The 16715-nt window shown below is 48.1% G+C and overlaps 27 non-coding genes across 27 annotated transcripts; all 27 read left to right on the top strand.

Annotated features, from left to right (window-relative positions):
• The first annotated feature begins 404 nt into the window (after positions 1-404).
• On the top strand, positions 405-476 carry trnag-ucc (transfer RNA glycine (anticodon UCC)). Its single transcript has one exon. It is a non-coding gene; the product is annotated as a tRNA-Gly (tRNA).
• Positions 477-964: 488 nt separating this feature from the next.
• Positions 965-1036, top strand: trnag-ucc (transfer RNA glycine (anticodon UCC)). Its single transcript has one exon. It is a non-coding gene; the product is annotated as a tRNA-Gly (tRNA).
• Positions 1037-2683: 1647 nt separating this feature from the next.
• Positions 2684-2755, top strand: trnag-ucc (transfer RNA glycine (anticodon UCC)). The gene has a single exon. It is a non-coding gene; the product is annotated as a tRNA-Gly (tRNA).
• Positions 2756-3231: 476 nt separating this feature from the next.
• trnag-ucc (transfer RNA glycine (anticodon UCC)) lies at positions 3232-3303 on the top strand. Its single transcript has one exon. It is a non-coding gene; the product is annotated as a tRNA-Gly (tRNA).
• Positions 3304-3791: 488 nt separating this feature from the next.
• Positions 3792-3863, top strand: trnag-ucc (transfer RNA glycine (anticodon UCC)). Its single transcript has one exon. It is a non-coding gene; the product is annotated as a tRNA-Gly (tRNA).
• Positions 3864-4346: 483 nt separating this feature from the next.
• Positions 4347-4418, top strand: trnag-ucc (transfer RNA glycine (anticodon UCC)). Its single transcript has one exon. It is a non-coding gene; the product is annotated as a tRNA-Gly (tRNA).
• A 537-nt stretch (positions 4419-4955) lies between these two features.
• trnag-ucc (transfer RNA glycine (anticodon UCC)) lies at positions 4956-5027 on the top strand. Its single transcript has one exon. It is a non-coding gene; the product is annotated as a tRNA-Gly (tRNA).
• Positions 5028-5503: 476 nt separating this feature from the next.
• Positions 5504-5575, top strand: trnag-ucc (transfer RNA glycine (anticodon UCC)). Its single transcript has one exon. It is a non-coding gene; the product is annotated as a tRNA-Gly (tRNA).
• Positions 5576-6063: 488 nt separating this feature from the next.
• On the top strand, positions 6064-6135 carry trnag-ucc (transfer RNA glycine (anticodon UCC)). Its single transcript has one exon. It is a non-coding gene; the product is annotated as a tRNA-Gly (tRNA).
• A 483-nt stretch (positions 6136-6618) lies between these two features.
• On the top strand, positions 6619-6690 carry trnag-ucc (transfer RNA glycine (anticodon UCC)). Its single transcript has one exon. It is a non-coding gene; the product is annotated as a tRNA-Gly (tRNA).
• A 537-nt stretch (positions 6691-7227) lies between these two features.
• On the top strand, positions 7228-7299 carry trnag-ucc (transfer RNA glycine (anticodon UCC)). The gene has a single exon. It is a non-coding gene; the product is annotated as a tRNA-Gly (tRNA).
• A 476-nt stretch (positions 7300-7775) lies between these two features.
• On the top strand, positions 7776-7847 carry trnag-ucc (transfer RNA glycine (anticodon UCC)). Its single transcript has one exon. It is a non-coding gene; the product is annotated as a tRNA-Gly (tRNA).
• A 488-nt stretch (positions 7848-8335) lies between these two features.
• Positions 8336-8407, top strand: trnag-ucc (transfer RNA glycine (anticodon UCC)). Its single transcript has one exon. It is a non-coding gene; the product is annotated as a tRNA-Gly (tRNA).
• A 537-nt stretch (positions 8408-8944) lies between these two features.
• Positions 8945-9016, top strand: trnag-ucc (transfer RNA glycine (anticodon UCC)). Its single transcript has one exon. It is a non-coding gene; the product is annotated as a tRNA-Gly (tRNA).
• Positions 9017-9492: 476 nt separating this feature from the next.
• Positions 9493-9564, top strand: trnag-ucc (transfer RNA glycine (anticodon UCC)). The gene has a single exon. It is a non-coding gene; the product is annotated as a tRNA-Gly (tRNA).
• A 488-nt stretch (positions 9565-10052) lies between these two features.
• On the top strand, positions 10053-10124 carry trnag-ucc (transfer RNA glycine (anticodon UCC)). Its single transcript has one exon. It is a non-coding gene; the product is annotated as a tRNA-Gly (tRNA).
• A 483-nt stretch (positions 10125-10607) lies between these two features.
• trnag-ucc (transfer RNA glycine (anticodon UCC)) lies at positions 10608-10679 on the top strand. The gene has a single exon. It is a non-coding gene; the product is annotated as a tRNA-Gly (tRNA).
• Positions 10680-11167: 488 nt separating this feature from the next.
• trnag-ucc (transfer RNA glycine (anticodon UCC)) lies at positions 11168-11239 on the top strand. The gene has a single exon. It is a non-coding gene; the product is annotated as a tRNA-Gly (tRNA).
• A 483-nt stretch (positions 11240-11722) lies between these two features.
• On the top strand, positions 11723-11794 carry trnag-ucc (transfer RNA glycine (anticodon UCC)). The gene has a single exon. It is a non-coding gene; the product is annotated as a tRNA-Gly (tRNA).
• Positions 11795-12331: 537 nt separating this feature from the next.
• On the top strand, positions 12332-12403 carry trnag-ucc (transfer RNA glycine (anticodon UCC)). The gene has a single exon. It is a non-coding gene; the product is annotated as a tRNA-Gly (tRNA).
• Positions 12404-12933: 530 nt separating this feature from the next.
• trnag-ucc (transfer RNA glycine (anticodon UCC)) lies at positions 12934-13005 on the top strand. Its single transcript has one exon. It is a non-coding gene; the product is annotated as a tRNA-Gly (tRNA).
• A 476-nt stretch (positions 13006-13481) lies between these two features.
• On the top strand, positions 13482-13553 carry trnag-ucc (transfer RNA glycine (anticodon UCC)). The gene has a single exon. It is a non-coding gene; the product is annotated as a tRNA-Gly (tRNA).
• A 488-nt stretch (positions 13554-14041) lies between these two features.
• Positions 14042-14113, top strand: trnag-ucc (transfer RNA glycine (anticodon UCC)). The gene has a single exon. It is a non-coding gene; the product is annotated as a tRNA-Gly (tRNA).
• Positions 14114-14596: 483 nt separating this feature from the next.
• On the top strand, positions 14597-14668 carry trnag-ucc (transfer RNA glycine (anticodon UCC)). Its single transcript has one exon. It is a non-coding gene; the product is annotated as a tRNA-Gly (tRNA).
• A 537-nt stretch (positions 14669-15205) lies between these two features.
• On the top strand, positions 15206-15277 carry trnag-ucc (transfer RNA glycine (anticodon UCC)). The gene has a single exon. It is a non-coding gene; the product is annotated as a tRNA-Gly (tRNA).
• A 530-nt stretch (positions 15278-15807) lies between these two features.
• On the top strand, positions 15808-15879 carry trnag-ucc (transfer RNA glycine (anticodon UCC)). Its single transcript has one exon. It is a non-coding gene; the product is annotated as a tRNA-Gly (tRNA).
• Positions 15880-16355: 476 nt separating this feature from the next.
• trnag-ucc (transfer RNA glycine (anticodon UCC)) lies at positions 16356-16427 on the top strand. The gene has a single exon. It is a non-coding gene; the product is annotated as a tRNA-Gly (tRNA).
• The last annotated feature ends 288 nt before the right edge of the window (positions 16428-16715 follow it).

Here is a 16715-nt window from a genome sequence, read left to right as displayed (position 1 = left end):
GAATACCAATGGGGGAAAGCCTTTCCCGTGTCCGAAGCATGGTGATCCTTATTGCCGTTGTCCAGTGATGACCCCTTCTTGTGTTCATAGTTTCATTCCAAGTAGGTGTTTTATTTGCTTATTTAGGCTGGAGGCTGAGTCCAAAAAATGTACCATTACCGCTGAATCAATTGACGAGCCGCTTTGGCTGCAGTGAACTTGTCTTCATGAGGGCTCAAAATCTCCATCGATGACGACTGCTGTTTTGCCAGGGAGCCATGAACCTGAACCTGAACTCGAAGGTTGTCGTGGGCGAGTGGTCAGGGCGATAGACTAGAATCCATTGGGGTCTCCCCGCGCAATTCCAAATTGTCTGTTCTTTAGATAGGTCTCGTTTTTCACATCCAATGTTTGAACATAAGCAAGCGATGGTGGTATAGTGGTGAGCATAGCTGCCTTCCAAGCAGTTGACCCGGGTTCGATTCCCGGCCATCGCAGGTGTTTTCCTCTATATCACTTACACTATCTTAAAGTGTTTAGGTTCAAACCGCCAGTCGGTCTTTCGTCAGGGACAGGTTTGCGAATACCAATGGGGGAAAGCCTTTCCCGTGTCCGAAGCATGGTGATCCTTATTGCCGTTGTCCAGTGATGACCCCTTCTTGTGTTCATAGTTTCATTCCAAGTAGGTGTTTCATTCGCTTATTTAGGCTGGAGGCTGTGTCCAAAAAATGTACCATTGCCGCTGAATCAATTGACGAGCCGCTTTGGCTGCAGTGAACTTGTCTTCATGAGGGCTCAAAATCTCCATCGATGACGACTGCTGTTTTGCCAGGGAGCCATGAACCTGAACCTGAACTGGAAGGTTGTCGTCGGCGAGTGGTCAGGGCGATAGACTAGAATCCATTGGGGTCTCCCCGCGCAATTCCAAATTGTCTGTTCTTTAGATAGGTCTCGTTTTTCACATCCAATGTTTGAACATAAGCAAGCGATGGTGGTATAGTGGTGAGCATAGCTGCCTTCCAAGCAGTTGACCCGGGTTCGATTCCCGGCCATCGCAGGTGTTTTTCTCTCTATCACTTATACTATCTTAAAGTGTTTAGGTTCAAACCGCCAGTCGGTCTTTCGTCAGGGACAGGTTTGCGAATACCAATGGGGGAAAGCCTTTCCCGTGTCCGAAGCATGGTGATCCTTATTGCCGTTGTCCAGTGATGACCCCTTCTTGTGTTCATAGTTTCATTCCAAGTAGGTGTTTTATTCGCTTATTTAGGCTGGAGGCTGAGTCCAAAAAATGTACCATTACCGCTGAATCAATTGACGAGCCGCTTTGGCTGCAGTGAACTTGTCTTCATGAGGGCTCAAAATCTCCATCGATGACGACTGCTGTTTTGCCAGGGAGCCATGAACCTGAACCTGAACTCGAAGGTTGTCGTGGGCGAGTGGTCAGGGCGATAGACTAGAATCCATTGGGGTCTCCCCGCGCAATTCCAAATTGTCTGTTCTTTAGATAGGTCTCGTTTTTCACATCCAATGTTTGAAGATAAGCAAGCGATGGTGTTATAGTGGTGAGCATAGCTGCCTTCCAAGCAGTTGACCTGGGTTTGATTCCCGGCCATCGCAGGTGTTTTCCTCTGTATCACTTAAAGTGTTTAGGTTCAAACCGCCAGTCGGTCTTTCGTCAGGGACAGGTTTGCGAATACCAATGGGGGAAAGCCTTTCCCTTGTCCGAAGCCTGGTGATCCGTATTGCCGTTTTCCAGTGATGACTATGTGTGCATAGTTTCATTCCAAGTAGGTGTTTCATTCGCTTATTTAGGCTGGAGGCTGAGTCCAAAAAATGTACCATTACCGCTGAATCAATTGACGAGCCGCTTTGGCTGCAGTGAACTTGTCTTCATGAGGGCTCAAAATCTCCATCGATGATGACTGCTGTTTTGCCAGGGAGCCATGAACCTGAACCTGAACTCGAAGGTTGTCGTGGGCGAGTGGTCAGGGCGATAGACTAGAATCCATTGGGGTCTCCCCGCGCAATTCCAAATTGTCTGTTCTTTAGATAGGTCTCGTTTTTCACATCCAATGTTTGAACATAAGCAAGTGATGGTGGTATAGTGGTGAGCATAGCTGCCTTCCAAGCAGTTGACCCGGGTTCGATTCCCCGCCATCGCAGGTGTTTTTCTCTGTATCACTTACACTATCTTAAAGTGTTTAGGTTCAAACCGCCAGTCTGTCTTTCGTCAGGGACAGGTTTGCGAATACCAATGGGGAAAAGCCTTTCCCGTGTCCGAAGCCTGGTGATCCTTATTGCCGTTGTCCAGTGATGACCCCCTCTTGTGTGCATAGTTTCATTCCAAGTAGGTGTTTCATTCGCTTATTTAGGCTGGAGGCTGAGTCCAAAAAATGTAACATTACCGCTGAATCAATTGACGAGCCGCTTTGGCTGCAGTGAACTTGTCTTCATGAGGGCTCAAAATCTCCATCGATGCCGCTCTGGCTGCAGTGAACTTGTCTTCATGAGGGCTCAAAATCTCCATCGATGACGACTGCTGTTTTGCCAGGGAGCCATGAACCTGAACCTGAACTCGAAGGTTGTTGTGGGCGAGTGGTCAGGGCGATAGACTAGAATCCATTGGGGTCTCCCCGCGCAATTCCAAATTGTCTGTTCTTTAGATAGGTCTCGTTTTTCACATCCAATGTTTGAACATAAGCAAGCGATGGTGGTATAGTGGTGAGCATAGCTGCCTTCCAAGCAGTTGACCCGGGTTCGATTCCCGGCCATCACAGGTCTTTTCCACTGTATCACTTACACTATCCTAAAGGTTCAAACCGCCAGTCGGTCTTTCGTCAGGGACATGTTTGCGAATACCAATGGGGGAAAGCCTTTCCCGTGTCCGAAGCCTGGTGATCCGTATTGCCGTTTTCCAGTGATGACTATGTGTGCATAGTTTCATTCCAAGTAGGTGTTTCATTCGCTTATTTAGGCTGGAGGCTGAGTCCAAAAAATGTACCATTACCGATGAATCAATTGACCAGCCGCTTTGGCTGCAGTGAACTTCTCTTCATTAGGGCTCAAAATCTCCATCGATGACGACTGCTGTTTTGCCAGGGAGCCATGAACCTGAACCTGAACTCGAAGGTTGTTGTGGGCGAGTGGTCCAGGCGATAGACTAGAATCCATTGGGGTCTCCCCGCGCAATTCCAAATTGTCTGTTCTTTGGATAGGTCTCGTTTTTCACATCCAATGTTTGAACATAAGCAAGCGATGGTGGTATAGTGGTGAGCATAGCTGCCTTCCAAGCAGTTGACCTGGGTTTGATTCCCGGCCATCGCAGGTCTTTTCCTCTGTATCACTTACACTATCTTAAAGTGTTTAGGTTCAAACCGCCAGTCTGTCTTTCGTCAGGGACAGGTTTGCGAATACCAATGGGGGAAAGCCTTTCCCGTGTCCGAAGCCTGGTGATCCTTATTGCCGTTGTCCAGTGATGACCCCTTCTTGTGTTCATAGTTTCATTCCAAGTAGGTGTTTCATTCGCTTATTTAGGCTGGAGGCTGAGTCCAAAAAATGTACCATTACCGCTGAATCAATTGACGAGCCGCTTTGGCTGCAGTGAACTTGTCTTCATGAGGGCTCAAAATCTCCATCGATGATGACTGCTGTTTTGCCAGGGAGCCATGAACCTGAACCTGAACTCGAAGGTTGTCGTGGGCGAGTGGTCAGGGCGATAGACTAGAATCCATTGGGGTCTCCCCGCGCAATTCCAAATTGTCTGTTCTTTAGATAGGTCTCGTTTTTCACATCCAATGTTTGAACATAAGCAAGCGATGGTGGTATAGTGGTGAGCATAGCTGCCTTCCAAGCAGTTGACCCGGGTTTGATTCCCGGCCATCGCAGGTCTTTTCCTCTGTATCACTTACACTATCTTAAAGTGTTTAGGTTCAAACCGCCAGTCGGTCTTTCGTCAGGGACAGGTTTGCAAATACCAATGGGGGAAAGCCTTTCCGGTGTCCGAAGCCTGGTGATCCGTATTGCCGTTTTCCAGTGATGACTATGTGTGCATAGTTTCATTCCTAGTAGGTGTTTCATTCGCTTATTTAGGCTGGAGGCTGAGTCCAAAAAATGTACCATTACCGCTGAATCAATTGACGAGCCGCTTTGGCTGCAGTGAACTTGTCTTCATGAGGGCTCAAAATCTCCATCGATGACGACTGCTGTTTTGCCAGGGAGCCATGAACCTGAACCTGAACTCGAAGGTTGTCGTGGGCGAGTGGTCAGGGCGATAGACTAGAATCCATTGGGGTCTCCCCGCGCAATTCCAAATTGTCTGTTCTTTAGATAGGTCTCGTTTTTCACATCCAATGTTTGAACATAAGCAAGCGATGGTGGTATAGTGGTGAGCATAGCTGCCTTCCAAGCAGTTGACCCGGGTTTGATTCCCGGCCATCGCAGGTCTTTTCCTCTGTATCACTTACACTATCTTAAAGTGTTTAGGTTCAAACCGCCAGTCGGTCTTTCGTCAGGGACAGGTTTGCAAATACCAATGGGGGAAAGCCTTTCCGGTGTCCGAAGCCTGGTGATCCGTATTGCCGTTTTCCAGTGATGACTATGTGTGCATAGTTTCATCCCAAGTAGGTGTTTCATTCGCTTATTTAGGCTGGAGGCTGAGTCCAAAAAATGTACCATTACCGCTGAATCAATTGACGAGCCGCTTTGGCTGCAGTGAACTTGTCTTCATGAGGGCTCAAAATCTCCATCGATGCCGCTTTGGCTGCAGTGAACTTGTCTTCATGAGGGCTCAAAATCTCCATCGATGACGACTGCTGTTTTGCCAGGGAGCCATGAACCTGAACCTGAACTCGAAGGTTGTTGTGGGCGAGTGGTCAGGGCGATAGACTAGAATCCATTGGGGTCTCCCCGCGCAATTCCAAATTGTCTGTTCTTTAGATAGGTCTCGTTTTTCACATCCAATGTTTGAACATAAGCAAGCGATGGTGGTATAGTGGTGAGCATAGCTGCCTTCCAAGCAGTTGACCCGGGTTTGATTCCCGGCCATCGCAGGTCTTTTCCACTGTATCACTTACACTATCCTAAAGGTTCAAACCGCCAGTCGGTCTTTCGTCAGGGACAGGTTTGCGAATACCAATGGGGGAAAGCCTTTCCCGTGTCCGAAGCCTGGTGATCCGTATTGCCGTTTTCCAGTGATGACTATGTGTGCATAGTTTCATTCCAAGTAGGTGTTTCATTCGCTTATTTAGGCTGGAGGCTGAGTCCAAAAAATGTACCATTACCGATGAATCAATTGACCAGCCGCTTTGGCTGCAGTGAACTTCTCTTCATTAGGGCTCAAAATCTCCATCGATGACGACTGCTGTTTTGCCAGGGAGCCATGAACCTGAACCTGAACTCGAAGGTTGTTGTGGGCGAGTGGTCCAGGCGATAGACTAGAATCCATTGGGGTCTCCCCGCGCAATTCCAAATTGTCTGTTCTTTGGATAGGTCTCGTTTTTCACATCCAATGTTTGAACATAAGCAAGCGATGGTGGTATAGTGGTGAGCATAGCTGCCTTCCAAGCAGTTGACCTGGGTTTGATTCCCGGCCATCGCAGGTCTTTTCCTCTGTATCACTTACACTATCTTAAAGTGTTTAGGTTCAAACCGCCAGTCTGTCTTTCGTCAGGGACAGGTTTGCGAATACCAATGGGGGAAAGCCTTTCCCGTGTCCGAAGCCTGGTGATCCTTATTGCCGTTGTCCAGTGATGACCCCTTCTTGTGTTCATAGTTTCATTCCAAGTAGGTGTTTCATTCGCTTATTTAGGCTGGAGGCTGAGTCCAAAAAATGTACCATTACCGCTGAATCAATTGACGAGCCGCTTTGGCTGCAGTGAACTTGTCTTCATGAGGGCTCAAAATCTCCATCGATGATGACTGCTGTTTTGCCAGGGAGCCATGAACCTGAACCTGAACTCGAAGGTTGTCGTGGGCGAGTGGTCAGGGCGATAGACTAGAATCCATTGGGGTCTCCCCGCGCAATTCCAAATTGTCTGTTCTTTAGATAGGTCTCGTTTTTCACATCCAATGTTTGAACATAAGCAAGCGATGGTGGTATAGTGGTGAGCATAGCTGCCTTCCAAGCAGTTGACCCGGGTTTGATTCCCGGCCATCGCAGGTCTTTTCCTCTGTATCACTTACACTATCTTAAAGTGTTTAGGTTCAAACCGCCAGTCGGTCTTTCGTCAGGGACAGGTTTGCAAATACCAATGGGGGAAAGCCTTTCCGGTGTCCGAAGCCTGGTGATCCGTATTGCCGTTTTCCAGTGATGACTATGTGTGCATAGTTTCATTCCTAGTAGGTGTTTCATTCGCTTATTTAGGCTGGAGGCTGAGTCCAAAAAATGTACCATTACCGCTGAATCAATTGACGAGCCGCTTTGGCTGCAGTGAACTTGTCTTCATGAGGGCTCAAAATCTCCATCGATGACGACTGCTGTTTTGCCAGGGAGCCATGAACCTGAACCTGAACTCGAAGGTTGTCGTGGGCGAGTGGTCAGGGCGATAGACTAGAATCCATTGGGGTCTCCCCGCGCAATTCCAAATTGTCTGTTCTTTAGATAGGTCTCGTTTTTCACATCCAATGTTTGAACATAAGCAAGCGATGGTGGTATAGTGGTGAGCATAGCTGCCTTCCAAGCAGTTGACCCGGGTTTGATTCCCGGCCATCGCAGGTCTTTTCCTCTGTATCACTTACACTATCTTAAAGTGTTTAGGTTCAAACCGCCAGTCGGTCTTTCGTCAGGGACAGGTTTGCAAATACCAATGGGGGAAAGCCTTTCCGGTGTCCGAAGCCTGGTGATCCGTATTGCCGTTTTCCAGTGATGACTATGTGTGCATAGTTTCATTCCAAGTAGGTGTTTCATTCGCTTATTTAGGCTGGAGGCTGAGTCCAAAAAATGTACCATTACCGCTGAATCAATTGACGAGCCGCTTTGGCTGCAGTGAACTTGTCTTCATGAGGGCTCAAAATCTCCATCGATGCCGCTTTGGCTGCAGTGAACTTGTCTTCATGAGGGCTCAAAATCTCCATCGATGACGACTGCTGTTTTGCCAGGGAGCCATGAACCTGAACCTGAACTCGAAGGTTGTTGTGGGCGAGTGGTCAGGGCGATAGACTAGAATCCATTGGGGTCTCCCCGCGCAATTCCAAATTGTCTGTTCTTTAGATAGGTCTCGTTTTTCACATCCAATGTTTGAACATAAGCAAGCGATGGTGGTATAGTGGTGAGCATAGCTGCCTTCCAAGCAGTTGACCCGGGTTTGATTCCCGGCCATCGCAGGTCTTTTCCACTGTATCACTTACACTATCCTAAAGGTTCAAACCGCCAGTCGGTCTTTCGTCAGGGACAGGTTTGCGAATACCAATGGGGGAAAGCCTTTCCCGTGTCCGAAGCCTGGTGATCCGTATTGCCGTTTTCCAGTGATGACTATGTGTGCATAGTTTCATTCCAAGTAGGTGTTTCATTCGCTTATTTAGGCTGGAGGCTGAGTCCAAAAAATGTACCATTACCGATGAATCAATTGACCAGCCGCTTTGGCTGCAGTGAACTTGTCTTCATTAGGGCTCAAAATCTCCATCGATGACGACTGCTGTTTTGCCAGGGAGCCATGAACCTGAACCTGAACTCGAAGGTTGTTGTGGGCGAGTGGTCCAGGCGATAGACTAGAATCCATTGGGGTCTCCCCGCGCAATTCCAAATTGTCTGTTCTTTGGATAGGTCTCGTTTTTCACATCCAATGTTTGAACATAAGCAAGCGATGGTGGTATAGTGGTGAGCATAGCTGCCTTCCAAGCAGTTGACCTGGGTTTGATTCCCGGCCATCGCAGGTGTTTTCCTCTGTATCACTTACACTATCTTAAAGTGTTTAGGTTCAAACCGCCAGTCTGTCTTTCGTCAGGGACAGGTTTGCGAATACCAATGGGGGAAAGCCTTTCCCGTGTCCGAAGCCTGGTGATCCTTATTGCCGTTGTCCAGTGATGACCCCTTCTTGTGTTCATAGTTTCATTCCAAGTAGGTGTTTCATTCGCTTATTTAGGCTGGAGGCTGAGTCCAAAAAATGTACCATTACCGCTGAATCAATTGACGAGCCGCTTTGGCTGCAGTGAACTTGTCTTCATGAGGGCTCAAAATCTCCATCGATGACGACTGCTGTTTTGCCAGGGAGCCATGAACCTGAACCTGAACTCGAAGGTTGTCGTGGGCGAGTGGTCAGGGCGATAGACTAGAATCCATTGGGGTCTCCCCGCGCAATTCCAAATTGTCTGTTCTTTAGATAGGTCTCGTTTTTCACATCCAATGTTTGAACATAAGCAAGCGATGGTGGTATAGTGGTGAGCATAGCTGCCTTCCAAGCAGTTGACCCGGGTTTGATTCCCGGCCATCGCAGGTCTTTTCCTCTGTATCACTTACACTATCTTAAAGTGTTTAGGTTCAAACCGCCAGTCGGTCTTTCGTCAGGGACAGGTTTGCAAATACCAATGGGGGAAAGCCTTTCCGGTGTCCGAAGCCTGGTGATCCGTATTGCCGTTTTCCAGTGATGACTATGTGTGCATAGTTTCATTCCAAGTAGGTGTTTCATTCGCTTATTTAGGCTGGAGGCTGAGTCCAAAAAATGTACCATTACCGCTGAATCAATTGACGAGCCGCTTTGGCTGCAGTGAACTTGTCTTCATGAGGGCTCAAAATCTCCATCGATGCCGCTTTGGCTGCAGTGAACTTGTCTTCATGAGGGCTCAAAATCTCCATCGATGACGACTGCTGTTTTGCCAGGGAGCCATGAACCTGAACCTGAACTCGAAGGTTGTTGTGGGCGAGTGGTCAGGGCGATAGACTAGAATCCATTGGGGTCTCCCCGCGCAATTCCAAATTGTCTGTTCTTTAGATAGGTCTCGTTTTTCACATCCAATGTTTGAACATAAGCAAGCGATGGTGGTATAGTGGTGAGCATAGCTGCCTTCCAAGCAGTTGACCCGGGTTTGATTCCCGGCCATCGCAGGTCTTTTCCACTGTATCACTTACACTATCCTAAAGGTTCAAACCGCCAGTCGGTCTTTCGTCAGGGACAGGTTTGCGAATACCAATGGGGGAAAGCCTTTCCCGTGTCCGAAGCCTGGTGATCCGTATTGCCGTTTTCCAGTGATGACTATGTGTGCATAGTTTCATTCCAAGTAGGTGTTTCATTCGCTTATTTAGGCTGGAGGCTGAGTCCAAAAAATGTACCATTACCGATGAATCAATTGACCAGCCGCTTTGGCTGCAGTGAACTTGTCTTCATTAGGGCTCAAAATCTCCATCGATGACGACTGCTGTTTTGCCAGGGAGCCATGAACCTGAACCTGAACTCGAAGGTTGTTGTGGGCGAGTGGTCCAGGCGATAGACTAGAATCCATTGGGGTCTCCCCGCGCAATTCCAAATTGTCTGTTCTTTGGATAGGTCTCGTTTTTCACATCCAATGTTTGAACATAAGCAAGCGATGGTGGTATAGTGGTGAGCATAGCTGCCTTCCAAGCAGTTGACCTGGGTTTGATTCCCGGCCATCGCAGGTGTTTTCCTCTGTATCACTTACACTATCTTAAAGTGTTTAGGTTCAAACCGCCAGTCTGTCTTTCGTCAGGGACAGGTTTGCGAATACCAATGGGGGAAAGCCTTTCCCGTGTCCGAAGCCTGGTGATCCTTATTGCCGTTGTCCAGTGATGACCCCTTCTTGTGTTCATAGTTTCATTCCAAGTAGGTGTTTCATTCGCTTATTTAGGCTGGAGGCTGAGTCCAAAAAATGTACCATTACCGCTGAATCAATTGACGAGCCGCTTTGGCTGCAGTGAACTTGTCTTCATGAGGGCTCAAAATCTCCATCGATGATGACTGCTGTTTTGCCAGGGAGCCATGAACCTGAACCTGAACTCGAAGGTTGTCGTGGGCGAGTGGTCAGGGCGATAGACTAGAATCCATTGGGGTCTCCCCGCGCAATTCCAAATTGTCTGTTCTTTAGATAGGTCTCGTTTTTCACATCCAATGTTTGAACATAAGCAAGCGATGGTGGTATAGTGGTGAGCATAGCTGCCTTCCAAGCAGTTGACCCGGGTTCGATTCCCGGCCATCGCAGGTGTTTTTCTCTCTATCACTTATACTATCTTAAAGTGTTTAGGTTCAAACCGCCAGTCGGTCTTTCGTCAGGGACAGGTTTGCGAATACCAATGGGGGAAAGCCTTTCCCGTGTCCGAAGCCTGGTGATCCGTATTGCCGTTTTCCAGTGATGACTATGTGTGCATAGTTTCATTCCAAGTAGGTGTTTCATTCGCTTATTTAGGCTGGAGGCTGAGTCCAAAAAATGTACCATTACCGATGAATCAATTGACCAGCCGCTTTGGCTGCAGTGAACTTGTCTTCATTAGGGCTCAAAATCTCCATCGATGACGACTGCTGTTTTGCCAGGGAGCCATGAACCTGAACCTGAACTCGAAGGTTGTTGTGGGCGAGTGGTCCAGGCGATAGACTAGAATCCATTGGGGTCTCCCCGCGCAATTCCAAATTGTCTGTTCTTTGGATAGGTCTCGTTTTTCACATCCAATGTTTGAACATAAGCAAGCGATGGTGGTATAGTGGTGAGCATAGCTGCCTTCCAAGCAGTTGACCTGGGTTTGATTCCCGGCCATCGCAGGTGTTTTCCTCTGTATCACTTACACTACCTTAAAGTGTTTAGGTTCAAACCGCCAGTCTGTCTTTCGTCAGGGACAGGTTTGCGAATACCAATGGGGGAAAGCCTTTCCCGTGTCCGAAGCCTGGTGATCCTTATTGCCGTTGTCCAGTGATGACCCCTTCTTGTGTTCATAGTTTCATTCCAAGTAGGTGTTTCATTCGCTTATTTAGGCTGGAGGCTGAGTCCAAAAAATGTACCATTACCGCTGAATCAATTGACGAGCCGCTTTGGCTGCAGTGAACTTGTCTTCATGAGGGCTCAAAATCTCCATCGATGATGACTGCTGTTTTGCCAGGGAGCCATGAACCTGAACCTGAACTCGAAGGTTGTCGTGGGCGAGTGGTCAGGGCGATCGACTAGAATCCATTGGGGTCTCCCCGCGCAATTCCAAATTGTCTGTTCTTTAGATAGGTCTCGTTTTTCACATCCAATGTTTGAACATAAGCAAGCGATGGTGGTATAGTGGTGAGCATAGCTGCCTTCCAAGCAGTTGACCCGGGTTTGATTCCCGGCCATCGCAGGTCTTTTCCTCTGTATCACTTACACTATCTTAAAGTGTTTAGGTTCAAACCGCCAGTCGGTCTTTCGTCAGGGACAGGTTTGCAAATACCAATGGGGGAAAGCCTTTCCGGTGTCCGAAGCCTGGTGATCCGTATTGCCGTTTTCCAGTGATGACTATGTGTGCATAGTTTCATTCCAAGTAGGTGTTTCATTCGCTTATTTAGGCTGGAGGCTGAGTCCAAAAAATGTACCATTACCGCTGAATCAATTGACGAGCCGCTTTGGCTGCAGTGAACTTGTCTTCATGAGGGCTCAAAATCTCCATCGATGACGACTGCTGTTTTGCCAGGGAGCCATGAACCTGAACCTGAACTCGAAGGTTGTCGTGGGCGAGTGGTCAGGGCAATAGACTAGAATCCATTGGGGTCTCCCCGCGCAATTCCAAATTGTCTGTTCTTTAGATAGGTCTCGTTTTTCACATCCAATGTTTGAACATAAGCAAGCGATGGTGGTATAGTGGTGAGCATAGCTGCCTTCCAAGCAGTTGACCCGGGTTTGATTCCCGGCCATCGCAGGTCTTTTCCTCTGTATCACTTACACTATCTTAAAGTGTTTAGGTTCAAACCGCCAGTCGGTCTTTCGTCAGGGACAGGTTTGCAAATACCAATGGGGGAAAGCCTTTCCGGTGTCCGAAGCCTGGTGATCCGTATTGCCGTTTTCCAGTGATGACTATGTGTGCATAGTTTCATTCCAAGTAGGTGTTTCATTCGCTTATTTAGGCTGGAGGCTGAGTCCAAAAAATGTACCATTACCGCTGAATCAATTGACGAGCCGCTTTGGCTGCAGTGAACTTGTCTTCATGAGGGCTCAAAATCTCCATCGATGCCGCTTTGGCTGCAGTGAACTTGTCTTCATGAGGGCTCAAAATCTCCATCGATGACGACTGCTGTTTTGCCAGGGAGCCATGAACCTGAACCTGAACTCGAAGGTTGTTGTGGGCGAGTGGTCAGGGCGATAGACTAGAATCCATTGGGGTCTCCCCGCGCAATTCCAAATTGTCTGTTCTTTAGATAGGTCTCGTTTTTCACATCCAATGTTTGAAGATAAGCAAGCGATGGTGGTATAGTGGTGAGCATAGCTGCCTTCCAAGCAGTTGATCCGGGTTCGATTCCCGGCCATCGCAGGTCTTTTCCACTGTATCACTTACACTATCCTAAAGGTTCAAACCGCCAGTCGGTCTTTCGTCAGGGACAGGTTTGCGAATACCAATGGGGGAAAGCCTTTCCCGTGTCCGAAGCCTGGTGATCCGTATTGCCGTTTTCCAGTGATGACTATGTGTGCATAGTTTCATTCCAAGTAGGTGTTTCATTCGCTTATTTAGGCTGGAGGCTGAGTCCAAAAAATGTACCATTACCGCTGAATCAATTGACGAGCCGCTTTGGCTGCAGTGAACTTGTCTTCATGAGGGCTCAAAATCTCCATCGATGCCGCTTTGGCTGCAGTGAACTTGTCTTCATGAGGGCTCAAAATCTCCATCGATGACGACTGCTGTTTTGCCAGGGAGCCATGAACCTGAACCTGAACTCGAAGGTTGTTGTGGGCGAGTGGTCAGGGCGATAGACTAGAATCCATTGGGGTCTCCCCGCGCAATTCCAAATTGTCTGTTCTTTAGATAGGTCTCGTTTTTCACATCCAATGTTTGAAGATAAGCAAGCGATGGTGGTATAGTGGTGAGCATAGCTGCCTTCCAAGCAGTTGATCCGGGTTCGATTCCCGGCCATCGCAGGTCTTTTCCACTGTATCACTTACACTATCCTAAAGGTTCAAACCGCCAGTCGGTCTTTCGTCAGGGACAGGTTTGCGAATACCAATGGGGGAAAGCCTTTCCCGTGTCCGAAGCCTGGTGATCCGTATTGCCGTTTTCCAGTGATGACTATGTGTGCATAGTTTCATTCCAAGTAGGTGTTTCATTCGCTTATTTAGGCTGGAGGCTGAGTCCAAAAAATGTACCATTACCGATGAATCAATTGACCAGCCGCTTTGGCTGCAGTGAACTTGTCTTCATTAGGGCTCAAAATCTCCATCGATGACGACTGCTGTTTTGCCAGGGAGCCATGAACCTGAACCTGAACTCGAAGGTTGTTGTGGGCGAGTGGTCCAGGCGATAGACTAGAATCCATTGGGGTCTCCCCGCGCAATTCCAAATTGTCTGTTCTTTGGATAGGTCTCGTTTTTCACATCCAATGTTTGAACATAAGCAAGCGATGGTGGTATAGTGGTGAGCATAGCTGCCTTCCAAGCAGTTGACCTGGGTTTGATTCCCGGCCATCGCAGGTGTTTTCCTCTGTATCACTTACACTATCTTAAAGTGTTTAGGTTCAAACCGCCAGTCTGTCTTTCGTCAGGGACAGGTTTGCGAATACCAATGGGGGAAAGCCTTTCCCGTGTCCGAAGCCTGGTGATCCTTATTGCCGTTGTCCAGTGATGACCCCTTCTTGTGTTCATAGTTTCATTCCAAGTAGGTGTTTCATTCGCTTATTTAGGCTGGAGGCTGAGTCCAAAAAATGTACCATTACCGCTGAATCAATTGACGAGCCGCTTTGGCTGCAGTGAACTTGTCTTCATGAGGGCTCAAAATCTCCATCGATGATGACTGCTGTTTTGCCAGGGAGCCATGAACCTGAACCTGAACTCGAAGGTTGTCGTGGGCGAGTGGTCAGGGCGATAGACTAGAATCCATTGGGGTCTCCCCGCGCAATTCCAAATTGTCTGTTCTTTAGATAGGTCTCGTTTTTCACATCCAATGTTTGAACATAAGCAAGCGATGGTGGTATAGTGGTGAGCATAGCTGCCTTCCAAGCAGTTGACCCGGGTTCGATTCCCGGCCATCGCAGGTGTTTTTCTCTCTATCACTTATACTATCTTAAAGTGTTTAGGTTCAAACCGCCAGTCGGTCTTTCGTCAGGGACAGGTTTGCGAATACCAATGGGGGAAAGCCTTTCCCGTGTCCGAAGCCTGGTGATCCGTATTGCCGTTTTCCAGTGATGACTATGTGTGCATAGTTTCATTCCAAGTAGGTGTTTCATTCGCTTATTTAGGCTGGAGGCTGAGTCCAAAAAATGTACCATTACCGATGAATCAATTGACCAGCCGCTTTGGCTGCAGTGAACTTGTCTTCATGAGGGCTCAAAATCTCCATCGATGACGACTGCTGTTTTGCCAGGGAGCCATGAACCTGAACCTGAACTCGAAGGTTGTCGTGGGCGAGTGGTCAGGGCAATAGACTAGAATCCATTGGGGTCTCCCCGCGCAATTCCAAATTGTCTGTTCTTTAGATAGGTCTCGTTTTTCACATCCAATGTTTGAACATAAGCAAGCGATGGTGGTATAGTGGTGAGCATAGCTGCCTTCCAAGCAGTTGACCCGGGTTTGATTCCCGGCCATCGCAGGTCTTTTCCTCTGTATCACTTACACTATCTTAAAGTGTTTAGGTTCAAACCGCCAGTCGGTCTTTTGTCAGGGACAGGTTTGCAAATACCAATGGGGGAAAGCCTTTCCGGTGTCCGAAGCCTGGTGATCCGTATTGCCGTTTTCCAGTGATGACTATGTGTGCATAGTTTCATTCCAAGTAGGTGTTTCATTCGCTTATTTAGGCTGGAGGCTGAGTCCAAAAAATGTACCATTACCGCTGAATCAATTGACGAGCCGCTTTGGCTGCAGTGAACTTGTCTTCATGAGGGCTCAAAATCTCCATCGATGCCGCTTTGGCTGCAGTGAACTTGTCTTCATGAGGGCTCAAAATCTCCATCGATGACGACTGCTGTTTTGCCAGGGAGCCATGAACCTGAACCTGAACTCGAAGGTTGTTGTGGGCGAGTGGTCAGGGCGATAGACTAGAATCCATTGGGGTCTCCCCGCGCAATTCCAAATTGTCTGTTCTTTAGATAGGTCTCGTTTTTCACATCCAATGTTTGAAGATAAGCAAGCGATGGTGGTATAGTGGTGAGCATAGCTGCCTTCCAAGCAGTTGATCCGGGTTCGATTCCCGGCCATCGCAGGTCTTTTCCACTGTATCACTTACACTATCCTAAAGGTTCAAACCGCCAGTCGGTCTTTCGTCAGGGACAGGTTTGCGAATACCAATGGGGGAAAGCCTTTCCCGTGTCCGAAGCCTGGTGATCCGTATTGCCGTTTTCCAGTGATGACTATGTGTGCATAGTTTCATTCCAAGTAGGTGTTTCATTCGCTTATTTAGGCTGGAGGCTGAGTCCAAAAAATGTACCATTACCGCTGAATCAATTGACGAGCCGCTTTGGCTGCAGTGAACTTGTCTTCATGAGGGCTCAAAATCTCCATCGATGCCGCTTTGGCTGCAGTGAACTTGTCTTCATGAGGGCTCAAAATCTCCATCGATGACGACTGCTGTTTTGCCAGGGAGCCATGAACCTGAAACTGAACTCGAAGGTTGTTGTGGGCGAGTGGTCAGGGCGATAGACTAGAATCCATTGGGGTCTCCCCGCGCAATTCCAAATTGTCTGTTCTTTAGATAGGTCTCGTTTTTCACATCCAATGTTTGAAGATAAGCAAGCGATGGTGGTATAGTGGTGAGCATAGCTGCCTTCCAAGCAGTTGATCCGGGTTCGATTCCCGGCCATCGCAGGTCTTTTCCACTGTATCACTTACACTATCCTAAAGGTTCAAACCGCCAGTCGGTCTTTCGTCAGGGACAGGTTTGCGAATACCAATGGGGGAAAGCCTTTCCCGTGTCCGAAGCCTGGTGATCCGTATTGCCGTTTTCCAGTGATGACTATGTGTGCATAGTTTCATTCCAAGTAGGTGTTTCATTCGCTTATTTAGGCTGGAGGCTGAGTCCAAAAAATGTACCATTACCGATGAATCAATTGACCAGCCGCTTTGGCTGCAGTGAACTTGTCTTCATTAGGGCTCAAAATCTCCATCGATGACGACTGCTGTTTTGCCAGGGAGCCATGAACCTGAACCTGAACTCGAAGGTTGTTGTGGGCGAGTGGTCCAGGCGATAGACTAGAATCCATTGGGGTCTCCCCGCGCAATTCCAAATTGTCTGTTCTTTGGATAGGTCTCGTTTTTCACATCCAATGTTTGAACATAAGCAAGCGATGGTGGTATAGTGGTGAGCATAGCTGCCTTCCAAGCAGTTGACCTGGGTTTGATTCCCGGCCATCGCAGGTGTTTTCCTCTGTATCACTTACACTATCTTAAAGTGTTTAGGTTCAAACCGCCAGTCTGTCTTTCGTCAGGGACAGGTTTGCGAATACCAATGGGGGAAAGCCTTTCCCGTGTCCGAAGCCTGGTGATCCTTATTGCCGTTGTCCAGTGATGACCCCTTCTTGTGTTCATAGTTTCATTCCAAGTAGGTGTTTCATTCGCTTATTTAGGCTGGAGGCTGAGTCCAAAAAATGTACCATTACCGCTGAATCAATTGACGAGCCGCTTTGGCTGCAGTGAACTTGTCT

Source organism: Gasterosteus aculeatus, chromosome 21, assembly GCF_964276395.1.
Source record: "Gasterosteus aculeatus chromosome 21, fGasAcu3.hap1.1, whole genome shotgun sequence".
NCBI classification, from domain to species: domain Eukaryota; kingdom Metazoa; phylum Chordata; class Actinopteri; order Perciformes; family Gasterosteidae; genus Gasterosteus; species Gasterosteus aculeatus.
The sequence above is the reverse complement of the archived record's forward strand: the minus strand, read 5'-3'. Positions and strand labels throughout refer to the sequence as shown.